The 16,882-nt window shown below is 56.0% G+C and overlaps 1 protein-coding gene across 10 annotated transcripts in view; it reads left to right on the top strand.

The window, feature by feature from the left end:
* The window catches only part of ACACB (acetyl-CoA carboxylase beta), a 2,338,068-nt gene that overhangs the window by 2,079,463 nt on the left and 241,723 nt on the right, over positions 1–16,882 (top strand). The gene's annotated exons all lie outside the window — the stretch shown is intronic.

Here is a 16,882-nt window from a genome sequence, read left to right as displayed (position 1 = left end):
GTGCTGACGTCAGTTCTTCTTTTTTCCGCACCAGGAAGCGCAGATCTGGAAAAAGCAGTAACCCTAGTCATTTTTTGACTAACTTTTTGATCATTTTTTGATTGTTCTCCAAGTCTTTCGACTCCGACGGTGCCGTAGGGATGCCCGGCTTTACGCACTGCGATGATTGCGACCGACTGACGGATCCTCACCGCGTGTGTTTATCTTGTCTCGGCGTCGACCACGTCGACAAGGCCTGCTCCGACTGCCGGGCCCTCTCTTCGAAAGCCAGACGGGAGCGGTCCCGCAGGCGGCTCGAACTCCGGCAGTCGGTCCCGCGCCGCGAGAGGTCCCGATCTTATGGGAGGTCGAGGGACAGGTCGCGGGCTCGGAGCCACCACAGTTCCGCGAGTAGGCCGCACTCCTCCGGGTCGAAGTCGTCGTCAGGTAAGCGGCACAAGAAGTCCAAGCGGCATCATCGCTCTTCGGACTCCCCCCGACGCTCGCGTGATGTGGCTGGGGGTTCGGGTGACACCACCCACGCGGCTCCAACGGAGTCGCAGGCGCCGCGTCCAGCCCCATACCCTACGGTCCCTGGGCTAAACGCGAGGCCGGAGGAGGTCGAGCGCTTCCTCTGGCCATGAGGAAACTCTCTCCTCCGACGGGCTCCGCGGCGTCTTCGGGTCGGGTCGGGGGATCTGCCCCGACGCCGTCGGGTGCTTCGTCCCCGGCGCCGCCGACGCCTTCGGGCCCGGCGCCGCAGGTTCCCGTTATCCCGACGCCGCCGGCGCCTTTGGGCCCAGCGCCGATGGGCCCGGGGCCGCAGGACACCGCTGGACCTCCTTCAGGATCTGGTTCGTCGCCGGTGGACCTTACGACCTCCCCGGCGTCGGACCCTCAGGTGTCGCCTCTCCGGCGCCGTCCTCGGGCGGCGCCGTCCCCGGTTCCACCTTCGTTCCTGTTCAGGCGCCGGGACGGCCCCGATGGGCGCCGCTCCAGACGTCGTTTGGAGAGTTTCACTTCTATGAACAGGCCCCATTAGTTGAGAACCCTGAGTTTCAGGAGTTGGGTGATGAAGAGGACTGGGAGGGGTCTGAGGACCCTCTGACCAGGGAGTGTCAGTCTCATGAGGGCTGGACAGGTGACCTTGGGGATGCCAGTGGTCTGGACACTTCGCCGGACACTGGCTTTGTCTCCCCTCCTACCGTGGCTTCGGAGGAGGGGGCAACATATAGTGTGGTGCTGATGAGGGCTGCCAAGGCCTTGGGCCTTGAGCTCCCCGTCATGGCCATGAGGACTAACCTCCTCACTGAGGTCCTTAAACCGCAGTCAAGCTCGGCCGAGCCTCTGCTGCCCTTTAATGAGGCCTTGACCGACGTTCTTCTGGGCACTTAGTCCAAGCCCGCTACGGGTTCGCCTGTAGATAGGAACGTGGCCAGACGCCACCGCCCAGCCCCGGGCGACCCATGTTTCCTGTCCTCCCACCCTACCCCCGAGAGCCTGGTCATCCAGGCCTCCAATTCCCAGACCGCATTCCCGTCGGCCCCGCCGGACAGGGAATCCAAGAGGTATGACCAGTATGGGAAGAAGATCTTCTCATCCCTTAGTCTGGGCCTGCGGTCTTCCAACACCGCCTGCCTCTTGGGACGTTACACCCACTCTGTGTGGGATAAGGTCGCGGAGGTGCTGCCAGAGTGTCCGTTGGAGGTGCGGGCCAAACTCGGCCAAGCCCTTGTGGAGGGCTGGGATGCAGCCAAGTATTCCATCAGGTGTGGGCTGGATACCACCGACTCGCTAGGTAGAGCGATGGCAACGATGGTGGCGGTCAGACGCCACGCCTGGCTGAGGTCCGCCAACTTCTCGGCAGATGTCCAAAACACACTCATGGACATGCCGTTCGATGGCCGTCGCCTCTTTGGCGACAAGGCAGACCATGCGCTTGAGCGCTTTAAGGACTCCAGGGCTACGGCCAAGTCCTTGGGCCTCTCGGGCCAGCGCCAGCAATCGGCTGGCTTTCACTCCTTTCGTGGCCACGGAATGGGTGCGCCCACACACGCCGCCAGCCACGCTCCGCAGGGCAATACCCAACGCGGTGGCGGCCGTGGGAACCGCCGTCCGGGCGGTCGGGGGCAACGGCGAGGTCAGTCCACACCTTCCCCCGCAGCATCCGCCTCAAAACCCTCCTAGTCCGTGCTTTCAGGCCCATGTGACGCCAGTGGAGGGCAGGGTTCGCCATCCCCACCTCCACTGGCGCACTGCGGTTCATGGTTGGCCACGAGCACTTTCAGTTTACCGTGCTCCCCTTCGGCCTTACCAGCGCCCCACGGGTGTTCACCAAGGTGATGGCGGTGGTCGTAGCTCATCTGCGCAGGTTAGGGATTTCAGTCTTCCCCTACCTCGACGATTGGTTGTTGAAGGCGGGCTCGCCCCAGACAGTCGTCAGCCACCTCCAGACTACGGCAGACCTCCTGCACCAGCTGGGGTTCTCCCTCAATGTGCCGAAGTCACACCTGTGCCCCTCTCAGAAGCTCCTCTTCATCGGAGCGGTTCTGGACTCGGCGCGTTTCGGGTTTATCCGCCCGAACAGCGGGTCCGGGATATTCGGGCTCTGATTCCCATCTTTCAGCCGTTATACCGGGTCTCGGTCAGGTTGGCGCTGCGGCTTCTGGGGCTGATGGCCTCCTGCATCCTACTGGTGCATCTCGCCAGGTGGCGGATGCCGGCTCTGCAGTGGGACCTGAAGTTTCAGTGTGCCCAGCATCAGGGCAACCTATCCGACCACGTCCTGATCTCGGAGGGCACTGCGAGACAGCTGCAGTGGTGGCTTACGGACCGCGATTGGGTCAGCGGCAGATCCCTCTCCCTTCCCCCACCGGAGCACGTAGTTGTGACGGACGCGTCCCTCCAGGGCTTGGGGAGGCCACATGGGAGAGGCGGAGATCAGAGGCCTCTGGTCTCCGGCGGAGACCCGGCTCCACATCAACCTCTTGGAGCTCCGGGCGATTCGTCTGGCACTGAAGGCATTCCTCCCCTCTGTCCGGGGGAGTGTAGTGCAGGTGTTCACGGACAACACCACCGCCATGTGGTGCAACAAACAAGGCGGGGTGGGGTCTTGGACCCTTTGCCAGGAGGCTCTGCGCCTCTGGCAGTGGCTGGAACGCCAGGGCGTGACCCTGGTGGCTCAACACCTGGCAGGTTCTCTGAACGCCAGGGCGGACGAGCTCAGCCGTCGGTGCATGATGGATCACGAATGGCGTCTGAACTCGGACGTGGCGCAAGGCCTCTTTCAGCGATGGGGAGAGCCTTGGTTAGATCTATTCGCCACCGAAGAGAACGCGCAATGTCATCAGTTCTGCGCGTTGGAATTTCCAAGGCGGCACTCGCTCGGAAACGCTTTTCGTCGCGAGTGGAGTTGCGGTCTTTTGTACGCCTTTCCGCCTATACCACTTCTGCCCAGAGTGCTGAAGAAGATCAAGCGCGACCGGGCCCAAGTCATCCTTGTGGCTCCGGACTGGGCGAGAAGGTACTGGTATCCAGAGCTACTCAGTATGTCAGTCGATCCCCCGGTTCGTCTGCCTCTTCAGGAGGACCTTCTGTCGCAGCAGCAGGGGACGGTCCTCCACCTGAACCTGTCCAGTCTCCACCTCCATGCTTGGAGATTGAGCGGCGACAGTTGAGGCCATTTGACTTGCCTCCTGAAGTTTGTAACATTATTCTGGCAGCCAGGCGTCCCTCCACAAAGTCGGTATACGCCTGCAGGTGGAACAGATTTGTGGCATGGTGCACAGCAAAGGCTGTGGATCCCCTCAATGCCCCTCTTTCTGAGGTCCTTCTCTTCCTTCTTTCTCTTGCCCAGCAGGGCTCTGCTCTGGGCACTATCAAGGGCTACCTTTCTGTCCTTTCAGCCTTTCTCAGGCTGCCTGATCAACCTTCTTTGTTCAAGTCCCCTATTGTTAATAGATTTCTTAAGGGCATCACACACACGTTTCCTCCTGTTCCGTTTGTGATGCCTCAGTGGGACTTGAACCTGGTTCTTACATTTCTGATGTGCGCTCCCTTTGAGCCACTTCACAATTGTCCTCTACGCCTTCTAACTCTGAAGACTGCTTTCCTGGTTGCCATCACCTCTGCCAGGAGAGTGAGTGAGCTCCAGGCCCTTTCTTGTACTCCACCTTTCCTTTCTGTCCATCCGGACAAAGTGGTGCTGCGTACCAAACCTTCTTTCCTGCCCAAGGTTGTCACGGCCTTCCACATCGGGCAGTCTATCACTTTGCCAACCTTCTTCCCGCCACCGCATCCCTCTAAAGAGGAAGAGCGGCTCCACCGTCTGGACCCAAAACGTGCGCTCTCATTCTACTTGGATCGCACACGCCAGTTCCGGGTGGATGACCAACTCTTTGTTGGTTACGTGGGCGCGAAGAAGGGGAAAGCGGTGCACAAGAGGACCATCTCTCGGTGGATCATCCTGTGTATCCAGGCATGCTACTCCTTGGCTAGGAAGGAGCCTCCTGCTGGATTGCGGGCTCATTCTACCTGAGCCACGGCGACTACCACTGCCCTGGGCAGGGGCGTGCCCTTACAAGACATCTGTCAGGCAGCTACGTGGGCATCGCTGCACACGTTTGTGAGACACTACTGCCTGGACAGCCAAGTCCGGAGGGATGGCTTCTTTGGCCGTTCCGTCCTCCGGGACTTTCTGGTGTGATTATTGGTTCGCAGACCCACCACCGGGGTTGGTATTGCTGGGGTATCTATTCTAAGGTAAGGAATCTAATACTAACGTGTCTCTTTCAGATGCACAAGTTACTACTTGTAAGAGACATTAGTTAGTATTAGATTCCTTACCGACCCACCCATCCTCCCCGTTCTGCGAACCAATATCTAGGGTTAGGGTTGTCCCCTTTCAGGGCCCTAGTTTCAATGGCACCAGTGTTGGTTTTTAACATGGCTCTGCGTTTCTGGCGCGGAAAAGCTGTGTCTAAGAACTGACGTCCGCACGCGGAGGCGGCGTCTAAGTACTCCGACGACGTCATCACGGCGCCCACGATGCCGACGACGGACGCGGAGCCGCAGACGACGCCTACCGACGCGCAAGGGTACTGCTACGCAAAAATTTCCGGATCCAGTCTGACGCCTGGGGATATTCTAAGGTAAGGAATCTAATACTAACTAATGTCTCTTACAGATATATCGTTACACAAGTAGTAACTTGTGCGTTAAGGGCATTTCTCTAGCGCAAACGGTTACCCAAGGGTGTACTGGCACTAGCTGCTTTCCTCTAGGCATTGAGGTTAAGGAGCCATGTTTTCAGTTATTTCCTGAATGTTAGGAGATTGGTGGTATTTCTCAAATGGAAACGTACCCGGTTGCGGTTGAGATGTAACTCAACTGAGAGGAGATACAAAAAAATATTCGAAAGAGCACTAATAGAGTGCTATAAGTGGTGACAGGAAGGATGGGACCATATTGGCGACCCATTGGCAAGATTTAATATTAAGCTGCAGTGGTGAAGAAGCATGATGGAAAGAAAGAGTTGGGCAATCAAATTTTGTTTTTCACCAAAGTCCTTTGACCATCTTGAGGAGTCAAATAAGCATTGACTTGAGGAAGGAGGCAACAAAAAGAGGAGCTTTACTTTTCCTGGTTCTCCACTTGACAGAGAATCACTGTAAGCGATAAATTCTATTCTATAATTGAGGACACAGTTACATTCTCAGTTCCAAAGCCTTTCCCAGGAAAGGTCTTTGTCCCTTTCCATGTCTATGTCGAAAAAGAAGAAACACAAAAAGAAGAACCATAGCTTCTGTTCTTCCCACTACTCTGATCAGAAGGCGTGTGGATATCGGGGTACCTCCAAGTCTCATTCTCGGTCCCTCACTGCAGTACTTATCCCCGCAGTAGTCCTGATCAAACCAGAGTTCCCAAAGTGATTGGTGACACTGCAGCAGATTCAAGCCCTCAAGGAGGCTAGGTTGCTGTTCTTTGTTTCTTCTGGCGCACATCCCAAAGATCCGAGGAGGCATCCAGTCAAGCAGATCAGTCCCAGACGCCAACTGTGCCTCTCACAACCCTCTCCAAAGGTCCACATGGACTTCGGGGCCAACGCCTGTCTGATTTACCACAAGGCCTGAGACCAGTGCTGGGTTTGAGCATGTTGACCCCGGCAGTGCCTGTTGTTCCTTTGGACTCTAAAACAAATCCATCACAACCTCATTAAAACTCGCACCAACCTCAACTACTCATAAGACCCCACTTTGATTCTGATAACTTTTCATTGCACCTCAGATTCGCAGATCCGCAACCACAGAATGTTGATACCGGTTAAACATCACAACGATATGTAAACGAGGACCTATTTCTAGACCTTCAAGGGGCCTGTCGACCCGATAACTCACCTGACACTGGCTTCACCTCTCCACCAAATCCCTCTACAATGGAACCTGCCTCATTTACGATGGTGATAAGAAAGGAGGCTTGACCTCCAACCCCAATGTACTCACATAGGTACTGTAGCCAGGGCAGACCACCCCAGAACCACTACTGCCTTTTAATGTATTCACAGACACACACTATTGGGGACCTGGGCAAAGCCAGAATCTATTAACTGCAAATAGACAGGAGACCATCTCCATGGGACCTATCTTCCTTCCTAGCGCCCTCAACACCGAGAGCCTTGTGATTTAGGCTTTTACTGGTAGGTTGAACTGAAGTGCATTCCTGAACACCCTTCCTGACAGGAGTTCAAAAGAATGAAGGCATTCGGTAAGCTAATGTTCTTGCTCTCAGGTCTGTAAACTTAAGCTCCCTCCTGGGACGTTACTCACAAGCATTGTGGGATATGGTGGCAGATATCTTACCTTCAGTCCCGGATTAATTTCGTGCCAACCTCCAACAGATGATTCAGAATGGCCAAGACCCAGAGAAGTATGTGATCAGATAGAGCCTGGTCACTTCTGAATGTCCAGGTTAGGCAGTTGCTACCAGTGTGGTGCCTCAGCACCACGCCTGGATACTCTCCACATCCTATTCGAGGTATGTCCAACAATCAATCATGTACATACCCTTTGACGGCACCCATCTCTTTGGGGACAAACCGTACTCATCACTAGAGTGCTTTAAGGAAAACAAGGTGACCGTGTTCTCTCCTGTCCTAGTACCGCCCGCACTGCAGTTTTCCCAGCAGTACCGCCCTTTTAAGGCTACACCAGAACCCTCAACAAACCCTGCCTCAGCATCAACAGACCTCCCAGGCCTTTCGAGGCAGAGGTTGGTGATACTGCTGACCGCGTCTGCGCTTCCAGAGACAATGAACTACCCAATTACCCTCTCACCGCATCCTCCACTTTGACAAAACCCCTTTAGTTTATCCGTAGCGGCATACTGTCACCCTATCGGAGCCCGGGTAAGTTATTATCCCCACTGGTGGCACAGCATCACATTGGACATATGTGTGCTTCAACTAGTTCAGCATAGTTACACCCTACCCTTCCTTTCCACTGCTTAATACAACCTACACCACAAAGATCACTGGAGGCGAGTACCTCCATCAGAGGTCTGGCTGTTACTCCCGCTTCTTTCTGGTGCTGAAGAATGGCTGAGGACTTTATTCTGTTCCAGACTTCTACCCTCTGAAATTCTTCCCCAAGAAGGGCAAGTTCATAACACTCACACTGGCCCCATTTCTGTCTACAGGTGACTGTATGTTGGCATTGGGTTTACAGGATGCCCATTTCCACATTCCCTTCCTGCTTTCCCACACACTCTACATGCCATTTCAGGTAGGCCAAGATCACTATTTCAGTTAGCAGTGCTCCCCTTCGGTCTTACCAATGCCCTGCAGATGTTCATGAAAGTGATGCTGGTGGTTGCTTCCCAACTTTGGAGGTGTGGAAATACCAGCCATCCCATACTTTGATGACTGGGTGGTAAAGGCGGGCTCACCTCAAAGAGTCATGAACCACCTCCAGACGACAACAGACAACTTGTCATCTCTAGGCTTTTCCATCAATGTGCCAAAGTAACACCTGACTTCTCCAAAGAGGTTTTCTTTTATTGGAGTAATCCTTAACATGGTGATGTTTCTGGCCTTCCTTCCGCTCAGTGGGTCCAGGGCATTCAGTTTTGATCCTGATGTTTCAGTGAGAGCGACTCTGAGGCATCTTGGCCTCTTGGCCTCCTGCTTCTTGCTAGTGGACCACGCCATGTGACACATGGAGGCTTTGCAGTGGGATCTGAAGTCTCAGTGGGCAAAGTATCAAGGGAACCTAAAATTGGACTAGTTGCAGGCCTCCCTCTCTCTTCCCCATCTGGAGCTGATGGTTGTCACTGATGCAGCAGTGGTAGGTTGCGGAGGTCATCTCAGAGATGTGGAGATCAGAATACTTTGGTCTCCGGGGGAAACATGCTTCCACATGCCCCATTCTCCTGGCCCAATTCCAGATTGAGGTGAGAAACCGACCTGGGTGTTGGTTGTAGGAGAGTAGGGTCTGCTTCCTATGGTCACCCCCACTTTTTGCTGTGATTCTCTGGTTTTTCAACTTTACTGTGGCTGTGGGCCTACTAATCAGACCAACAGCCCGGCTGTTCTCTCTCTAAATTGATACCATGTACTTTAGGTACATACCTGATTGGGTATTGGATCACCTTTGTGAGCCACTGTATAGTGTACCATAGGTTCCCAGGGCATAGGTGCATCCAAGGCCTACCAGGGGCTGCAGCATGTATTATGCCATCCCTGGCTGGCCATGCAAACTGACACCACAGGCTGATCACTCAGCCTGGGCAAGGTGGTATAATCACTCCTTGCTTAGATATAGTATACCTATGTCTACCCTTATATATAGACACATATATACCTATAAGTCACTCCTATGGCAGTCCTTAACAATCCTGGAGGCAGAGTGCTTGGCTTTATGTGAGAGGGTGCCCTAGCATGAGCTGAGCCCCTCTGCAGCTTTCAGAACCATGTCCTTATAGCTGTTCTATGATATAGCGTACCATATACTCTTTAAGTGCATTATAATCCTCGCAGTTAATGCTAAGTTTGGTTTGGCTGTATCAAAACATGTCGTGTAAGGTGTCAAACACTTTAGAATACTACTCCCCCCACCACCCCCCCCCCCCCACCCCCGCCAATTCTGGTGGCAGGGGTAGCATTCCACCCTTCTAGAGGGAGGAGACTTGTTGGTTACTGCTTTATCCGGTTAAAGTTAAACAGAGCCTCAGCATCACAAAATGGATGCTGCTGCCACAGATACGAGACTGACCTCCTGCTGCTGGACGAAACTTCGGCAGGGGAGGCCTGGACAATAGATTTCCTGCCTTGGGAGGTGCTAGCACCTCCCCAAACAGGCTTTTAGTTTTTTGGGGCAGGGAGGGCTGCAAAATTAGACACTGCCTGGGGCACACAAGGTGCTCCATGCATAGCCCGGTTCAAACCAGTTGCTGGGGCACTCCAGCCCCAGCTATGGCACGAACCTGGACAAAGAGAAAGGGGTGTAACCACCCCCTTCTCAGGGTCCACCCATAGGAGGGACCTAGCAGGTAATCCAGCCCCTTAGTTTGGTATAAAGTTAGGAGCTGTGTCTAGAGACATCAGATTACCCTGGAAAGAAACTACTAAACAGAACTCTTGGACTTCGACATTCTATGCTGACTAGAAGACTGAAGAAGATCTCCCTTGTGGTCAAGGAGTGACAACCCTGTTCAAACAGGCACGACCAGTAACTTGCCGGTTTGCTTTGTCGACTCTCCCGATGGAACCCGACGACTCAGCTACTCAAGACTGGACTTCCAGATTTCTTGGACTCCGACCCACATCCACAGCAAAGCTGAGACCCGTGGCAGACACGAGAGACGTAGGACCAGACTCCCTGGACATCCTGCAAAGTGCTAACTGCATCGACTCCTAAGGTAACTCGCAGTTGTGCATTGGGGCACGAGAAGCCCCAGATCCGAGCAACATCTGCACCAGAGCTCAGCCCTCCACACTCCACGAGTGCCGCTTGGGGCCCGCTCCTGCATTTCAGCTCAACGCGTCTTCCCGGTTGCTAGCCCGTTGGCTAGTGAGCCCTGTGAAGACGATCCTTTTAATTTTCAACGCTTGCCTGGTTGCTCTGGGCTTGCTCCAGCTTCCTTCCAAAAAAGAAGCTCTTCAGACCTTGCTGGTCTGAACTGAAGCGAATCTTCACTTCCTTCGTGGGTTGCGGTTACCAAGGCTTGTTGGGTCCAATCCGACACCGCAGTCAACTAGAGCCTTCGCGGGACAGCTCGACTCCAGCTCCTGGTCGTCGTCGACGCCTCCTGGTCCTCGTGGCTGCAGAGACAAGCTTGACCTCTTCACCTGTTTGCATCGCGACATCACCTGGTTCCATCCTGGTTCCATCCTGGTCATTGGCTAGTGACCCAGACTCTGTCCCCGCTGCTTTCGGGTTCTTTAGCTCCTTGATCCACCCTTGGATCCACCCGGACACTCTTCCTTCGGCCGCCTGCAGCACTTCTTTTGCAGGTCTCCATTGAAAGCATCGACGAAACCCGACACGAAAATGCACCTATGCACCCGGCTTCCCTGGGTGAGGTAACTCGAGTACTCTAGTGCTCCCATGGGTATTGACTATCCAAGTGTCCTAGTTTAAAGGGGTTTCACCGTAGTCCACCCGGAAGTGTCCTTAATCAGTAACTTTGTGACTTCTTTGTTCTCCATTGTAAGTCAATGGTAACTTGCCTCTGTGTTCCCACACTGCACGCGTCTTCCGTGGGTCTCCTACTTCCAAACCTTTGGTCCTGTAGTGTAGCCCCAGTGATTCCCTAGGCCTATTCACTTTTCCTGAAGTGGCTCTTATACCACTTACTTAGTATATGGTTCGTGAGGCCCCTAGGGCAGAATTGTATTTGTGCAACTTATAGTATGCTTAATGAGTAACTTGTAACGTATCTGAAAGAGACACGTTAGTATTAGATTCCTTACCTTAGAATATCCCCAGGCGTGAGACTGGATACGGAAATTTTTGCGCAGCAGTACCCTTGCGCGTCGGTAGGCGTCGTCTGCGGCTCCGCGTCCGTCGTCGGCGTCGTGGGCGCCGTGATGACGTCGTCGGAGTACTTAGACGCCGCCTCCGCGTGCTGACGTCAGTTATTCTTTTTTCCGCGCCAGCAAGCGCAGATCTGGAAAAAGCAGTAACCCTAGTCATTTTTGACTAACTTTTTGATCATTTTTTATTGTTCTCGAAGTCTTTCGACTCCGACGGTGCCGTAGGAATGCCCGGCTTTAAGCACTGCGATGATTGCGACCGACTGATGTCGGTCACGGATCCTCACCGCGTGTGTTTATCTTGTCTCGGCCTCGACCACGACGACAAGGCCTGCTCCGACTGCCGACTCTTCGAAAGCCAGGCGGGAGCGGTCCCGCAGGCGGCTCGAACTCCGGCAGTCGGTCCCGCGCCGCGAGAGGTCCCGATCCCATGGGAGGTCGAGGGACAGGTCGCGGGCTCGGAGCCACCACAGTTCCGAGAGTAGGCCGCACTCCTCCGGGTCGAAGTCGTCGTCAGGTAAGCGGCACAAGAAGTCCAAGCAGCGTCATCGCTCTTCGGACTCCCCCCGACGCTCGCGCGATGCGGCCGGGGGTTCGGGTGACACCACCCACGCGGCTCCGACGGAGTCGCAGGCGCCGCGTCCAGCCCCATACCCTACGGTCCCTGGGCTAAACACGACGCCGGAGGAGATCGAGCGCTTCCTCATGGCCATGAGGAAACTCTCTCCTCCGACGGGCTCCGCGGCGCCTTCGGGTCCAGCGGACCCGTCTGGGGCCCCTAGCGGGTCGGGGGGATCTGCCCCGACACCGTCGGGTGCTTCGGCCCCGGCGCCGCCGACGCCTTCGGGCCCGGCGCCGCAGGTTCCCGTTATCCCGACACCGCCGGCGCCTTCGGGCCCGGCGCCGAGGGGTTCAGTTGTTCCGGCACCGCCGGCGCCTTCGGGCCTGGCGCTGCAGGACGCCGCTGGACCTCCTTCGGGATCTGGTTCGTCGCCCGTGGACCTTACGACCTCCACGGCGTCGGACCCTCAGGTGTCGCCTCCGGCGCCGTCCTCGGGCGGCGCCGTCCCCGGTTCCACCTTCGTTCCTGTTCAGGCGCAGGAACGGCCCCGATGGGCGCCGCTCCAGACGTCGTTTGGAGAGTTTCACTTCTATGAACAGGCCTCATTAGTTGAAAACCCTGAGTTTCAGGAGATGGGTGATGAAGAGGACTGGGAGGGGTCTGAGGACCCTCTGACCAGGGAGTGTCAGTCTCATGAGGACTGGACAGGTGACCTTGGGGATGCCAGTGGTCTGGACACTTCGCCGGACACTGGCTTTGTCTCCCCTCCTACCGTGGCTTCGGAGGAGGGGGCAACATATAGTGTGATGCTGATGAGGGCTGCCAAGGCCTTGGGCCTTGAGCTCCCCGTCGCGCCCGTGAGGACTAACCTCCTCACTGAGGTCCTTAAACCTCAGTCAAGCTCGGCCGAGCCTCTGCTGCCCTTTAATGAGGCCTTGACCGACGTTCTTCTGGGCACTTGGTCCAAGCCCGCTACGGGTTCGCCCGTAGATAGGAACGTGGCCAGACGCCACCGCCCAGCCCCGGGCGACCCATGTTTCCTGTCCTCCCACCCTACCCCCGAGAGCCTGGTCATCCAGGCCTCCAATTCCCAGACCGCATTCCCGTCGGCCCCGCCGGACAGGGAATCCAAGAGGTATGACCAGTATGGGAAGAAGATCTTCTCATCCCTTAGTCTGGGCCTGCGGTCTTCCAACACCGCCTGCCTCTTGGGACGTTACACCCACTCTGTGTGGGATAAGGTCGCGGAGGTGCTGCCAGAGTGTCCGTTGGAGGTGCGGGCCAAACTCGGCCAAGCCCTTGTGGAGGGCCGGGATGCAGCCAAGTATTCCATCAGGTGTGGGCTGGATACCACCGACTCGCTAGGTAGAGCGATGGCAACGACGGTGGCGGTCAGACGCCACGCCTGGCTGAGGTCCGCGAACTTCTCGGCAGATGTCCAGAACACACTCATGGACATGCCGTTCGATGGCCGTCGCCTCTTTGGCGACAAGGCAGACCATGCGCTTGAGCGCTTTAAGGACTCCAGGGCTACAGCCAAGTCCTTGGGCCTCTCGGGCCAGCGCCAGCAATCGGCTGCCTTTCACTCCTTTCGTGGCCACGGAAGGGGTGCGCCCACACGCGCCGCCAGCCACGCTCCGCAGGGCAATACCCAACTCGGTGGCGGCCGTGGGAACCGCCGTCCGGGCGGTCGGGGGCAACGGCGAGGTCAGTCCACACCTTCCCCCGCAGCATCCGCCTCAAAACCCTCCTAGTCCGTGCTTTCAGGCCCATGTGACGCCAGTGGGGGGCAGGGTTCGCCATCACCACCTCCACTGGCGCACTATCACATCGGACAGGTGGGTGCTGCAAATCGTCCGAAGGGGCTACTCCCTCCCCTTCGAGGCGACTCCTCCAGCCATGCCACCGCAGAACCACCGTGTATCGGGGGATCATTTGCGACGTCTGCAGGAGGAAGTTTCGGCCCTCTTGGCCAAGGGGGCCATCAAGCGCGTTCCTGGGCCAGAAGTAGGGTGTGGTTGTTACTCCCACTACTTTCTGGTACCCAAGAAGGGCAAAGGGGGCCTACGCCCTATCTTGGACCTACGGAACGTCAACGGCTTCCTCCGGAAGGAGAAGTTCAAGATGCTGACACTGGCTCAGGTCCTAGCTGCCCTGGACCCAGGAGACTGGATGGTAGCGTTGGACTTGCAGGACGCTTACTTTCATATCCCCGTCCTGCCTGCCCACCGGCGCTACCTGTGGTTCATGGTTGGCCATGAGCACTTTCAGTTTACCGTGCTCCCCTTCGGCCTTACCAGCGCCCCACGGGTGTTCACCAAGGTGATGGCGGTGGTCGCAGCTCATCTGCACAGGTTAGGGGTTTCAGTCTTCCCCTACCTCGACGACTGGTTGTTGAAGGCGGGCTCGCCCCAGACAGTCGTCAGCCACCTCCAGACTACGGCAGACCTCCTGCACCAGCTGGGGTTCTCCCTCAATGTGCCGAAGTTACACCTGTGCGCCTCTCAGAAGCTCCTCTTCATCGGAGTGGTTCTGGACTCGGCGCGGTTTCGGGTTTATCCGCCCGAACAGCGGGTCCGGGATATTCAGGCTCTGATTCCCATCTTTCAGCCGTTATCCCGGGTTTCGGTCAGGTTGACGCTGCGGCTTCTGGGGCTGATGGCCTCCTGCATCCTACTGGTGCATCACGCCAGGTGGCGGATGCGGGCTCTGCAGTGGGACCTGAAGTTTCAGTGGGCCCAGCATCAGGGCAACCTATCCGACCACGTCCTGATCTCGGAAGGCACTGCGAGACAGCTGCAGTGGTGGCTTACGGACCGCGATTGGGTCAGCGGCAGATCCCTCTCCCTTCCCCAACCGGAGCACGTAGTTGTGATGGACGCGTCCCTCCAGGGCTGGGGAGGCCACATGGGAGAGGCGGAGATCAGAGGCCTCTGGTCTCCGGCGGAGACCCGGCTCCACATCAACCTGTTGGAGCTCCGGGCGATTCATCTGGCACTGAAGGCATTCCTCCCCTCTGTCCGGGGGAGTGTAGTGCAGGTGTTCACGGACAACACCACCGCCATGTGGTACTGCAACAAACAAGGCGGGGTGGGGTCGTGGATCCTTTGTCAAGAGGCTCTTCGCCTTTGGCAATGGCTGGAACGCCAGGGCGTGAACCTGGTGGCTCAACACCTGGCAGGTTCTCTGAACGCCAGGGCGGACGAGCTCAGCCGTCGGTGCATGATGGATCACGAATGGCGTCTGAACTCGGACGTGGCGCAAGGCCTCTTTCAGCGATGGGGAGAGCCTTGGTTAGATCTATTCGCCACCGAAGAGAACGCGCAATGTCATCAGTTCTGCGCGTTGGAATTTCCAAGGCGGCACTCGCTCGGAGACGCTTTTCGTCGCGAGTGGAGTTGCGGTCTGTTGTACGCCTTTCCGCCTATACCACTTCTGCCCAGAGTGCTGAAGAAGATCAAGCGCGACCGGGCCCAAGTCATCCTTGTGGCTCCGGACTGGGCGAGAAGGTACTGGTATCCAGAGCTACTCAGTATGTCAGTCGATCCCCCGGTTCGTCTGCCTCTTCAGGAGGACCTTCTGTCGCAGCAGCAGGGGACGGTCCTCCACCCGAACCTGTCCAGTCTCCACCTCCATGCTTGGAGATTGAGCGGCGACAGTTGAGGCCATTTGACTTGCCTCCTGAAGTTTGTAACATTATTCTGGCAGTCAGGCGTCCCTCCACAAAGTCGGTATACGCCTGCAGGTGGAACAGATTTGTGGCATGGTGCACAGCAAAGGCTGTGGATCCCCTCAATGCCCCTCTTTCTGAGGTCCTTCTCTTCCTTCTTTCTCTTGCCCAGCAGGGCTCTGCTCTGGGCACTATCAAGGGCTACCTTTCTGCCCTTTCAGCCTTTCTCAGGCTGCCTGATCAACCTTCTTTGTTCAAGTCCCCTATTGTTAATAGATTTCTTAAGGGCATCACACACACGTTTCCTCCTGTTCCGTTTGTGATGCCTCAGTGGGACTTGAACCTGGTTCTTACATTTCTGATGTGCGCTCCCTTTGAGCCACTTCACAATTGTCCTCTACGCCTTCTAACTCTGAAGACTGCTTTCCTGGTTGCCATCACCTCTGCCAGGAGAGTGAGTGAGCTCCAGGCCCTTTCTTGTACTCCACCTTTCCTTTCTGTCCATCCGGACAAAGTGGTGCTGCGTACCAAACCTTCTTTCCTGCCCAAGGTTGTCACGGCCTTCCACATCGGGCAGTCTATCACCTTGCCAACCTTCTTCCCGCCACCGCATCCCTCTAAAGAGGAAGAGCGGCTCCACCGTCTGGACCCAAAACGTGCGCTCTCATTCTACTTGGATCGCACACGCCAGTTCCGGGTGGATGACCAACTCTTTGTTGGTTACGTGGGCGCGAAGAAGGGGAAAGCGGTGCACAAGAGGACCATCTCTCGGTGGATCATCCTGTGTATCCAGGCATGCTACTCCTTGGCTAGGAAGGAGCCTCCTGCTGGATTGCGGGCTCATTCTACCCGAGCCACGACGACTACCACTGCCCTGGGCAGGGGAGTGCCCTTACAAGACATCTGTCAGGCGGCTACGTGGGCATCGCTGCACACGTTTGCAAGACACTACTGCCTGGACAGCCAAGTCCGGAGGGATGGCTTCTTTGGCCGTTCGGTCCTCCGGGACTTTCTGGTGTGATTATTGGTTCGCAGACCCACCACCGGGGTTGGTATTGCTGGGGTATCTATTCTAAGGTAAGGAATCTAATACTAACGTGTCTCTTTCAGATGCACAAGGTACTACTTGTGTAACGATATATCTGTAAGAGACATTAGTTAGTATTAGATTCCTTACCGACCCACCCATCCTCCCCGTTCTGCGAACCAATACCTAGGGTTAGGGTTGTCCCCTTTCAGGGCCCTAGTTTCAATGGCACCAGTGTTGGTTTTTAACATGGCTCTGCGTTTCTGGCGCGGGAAAGCTGTGTCTAAGAACTGACGTCAGCACGCGGAGGCGGCGTCTAAGTACTCCGACGATGTCATCGCGGCGCCGACGACGGACGCGGAGTCGCAGACGACGCCTACCGACGCGCAAGGGTACTGCTACGCAAAAATTTCCGGATCCAGTCTGACGCCTGGGGATATTCTAAGGTAAGGAATCTAATACTAACTAATGTCTCTTACAGATATATCGTTACACAAGTAGTAACTTGTGCATCTCGAACTCTGACCTCATAAAGAGTGCAGAGGGGTTGTGTTTGTAATAAATACATATATATTTGATATATACCTTGTGTGAGGTCCTTTCATTTGGTATTCA

Source organism: Lissotriton helveticus, chromosome 11 (genome assembly GCF_964261635.1).
Source record: "Lissotriton helveticus chromosome 11, aLisHel1.1, whole genome shotgun sequence".
Taxonomy (NCBI): Eukaryota; Metazoa; Chordata; class Amphibia; order Caudata; family Salamandridae; genus Lissotriton; species Lissotriton helveticus.
The sequence above is the reverse complement of the archived record's forward strand: the minus strand, read 5'-3'. Positions and strand labels throughout refer to the sequence as shown.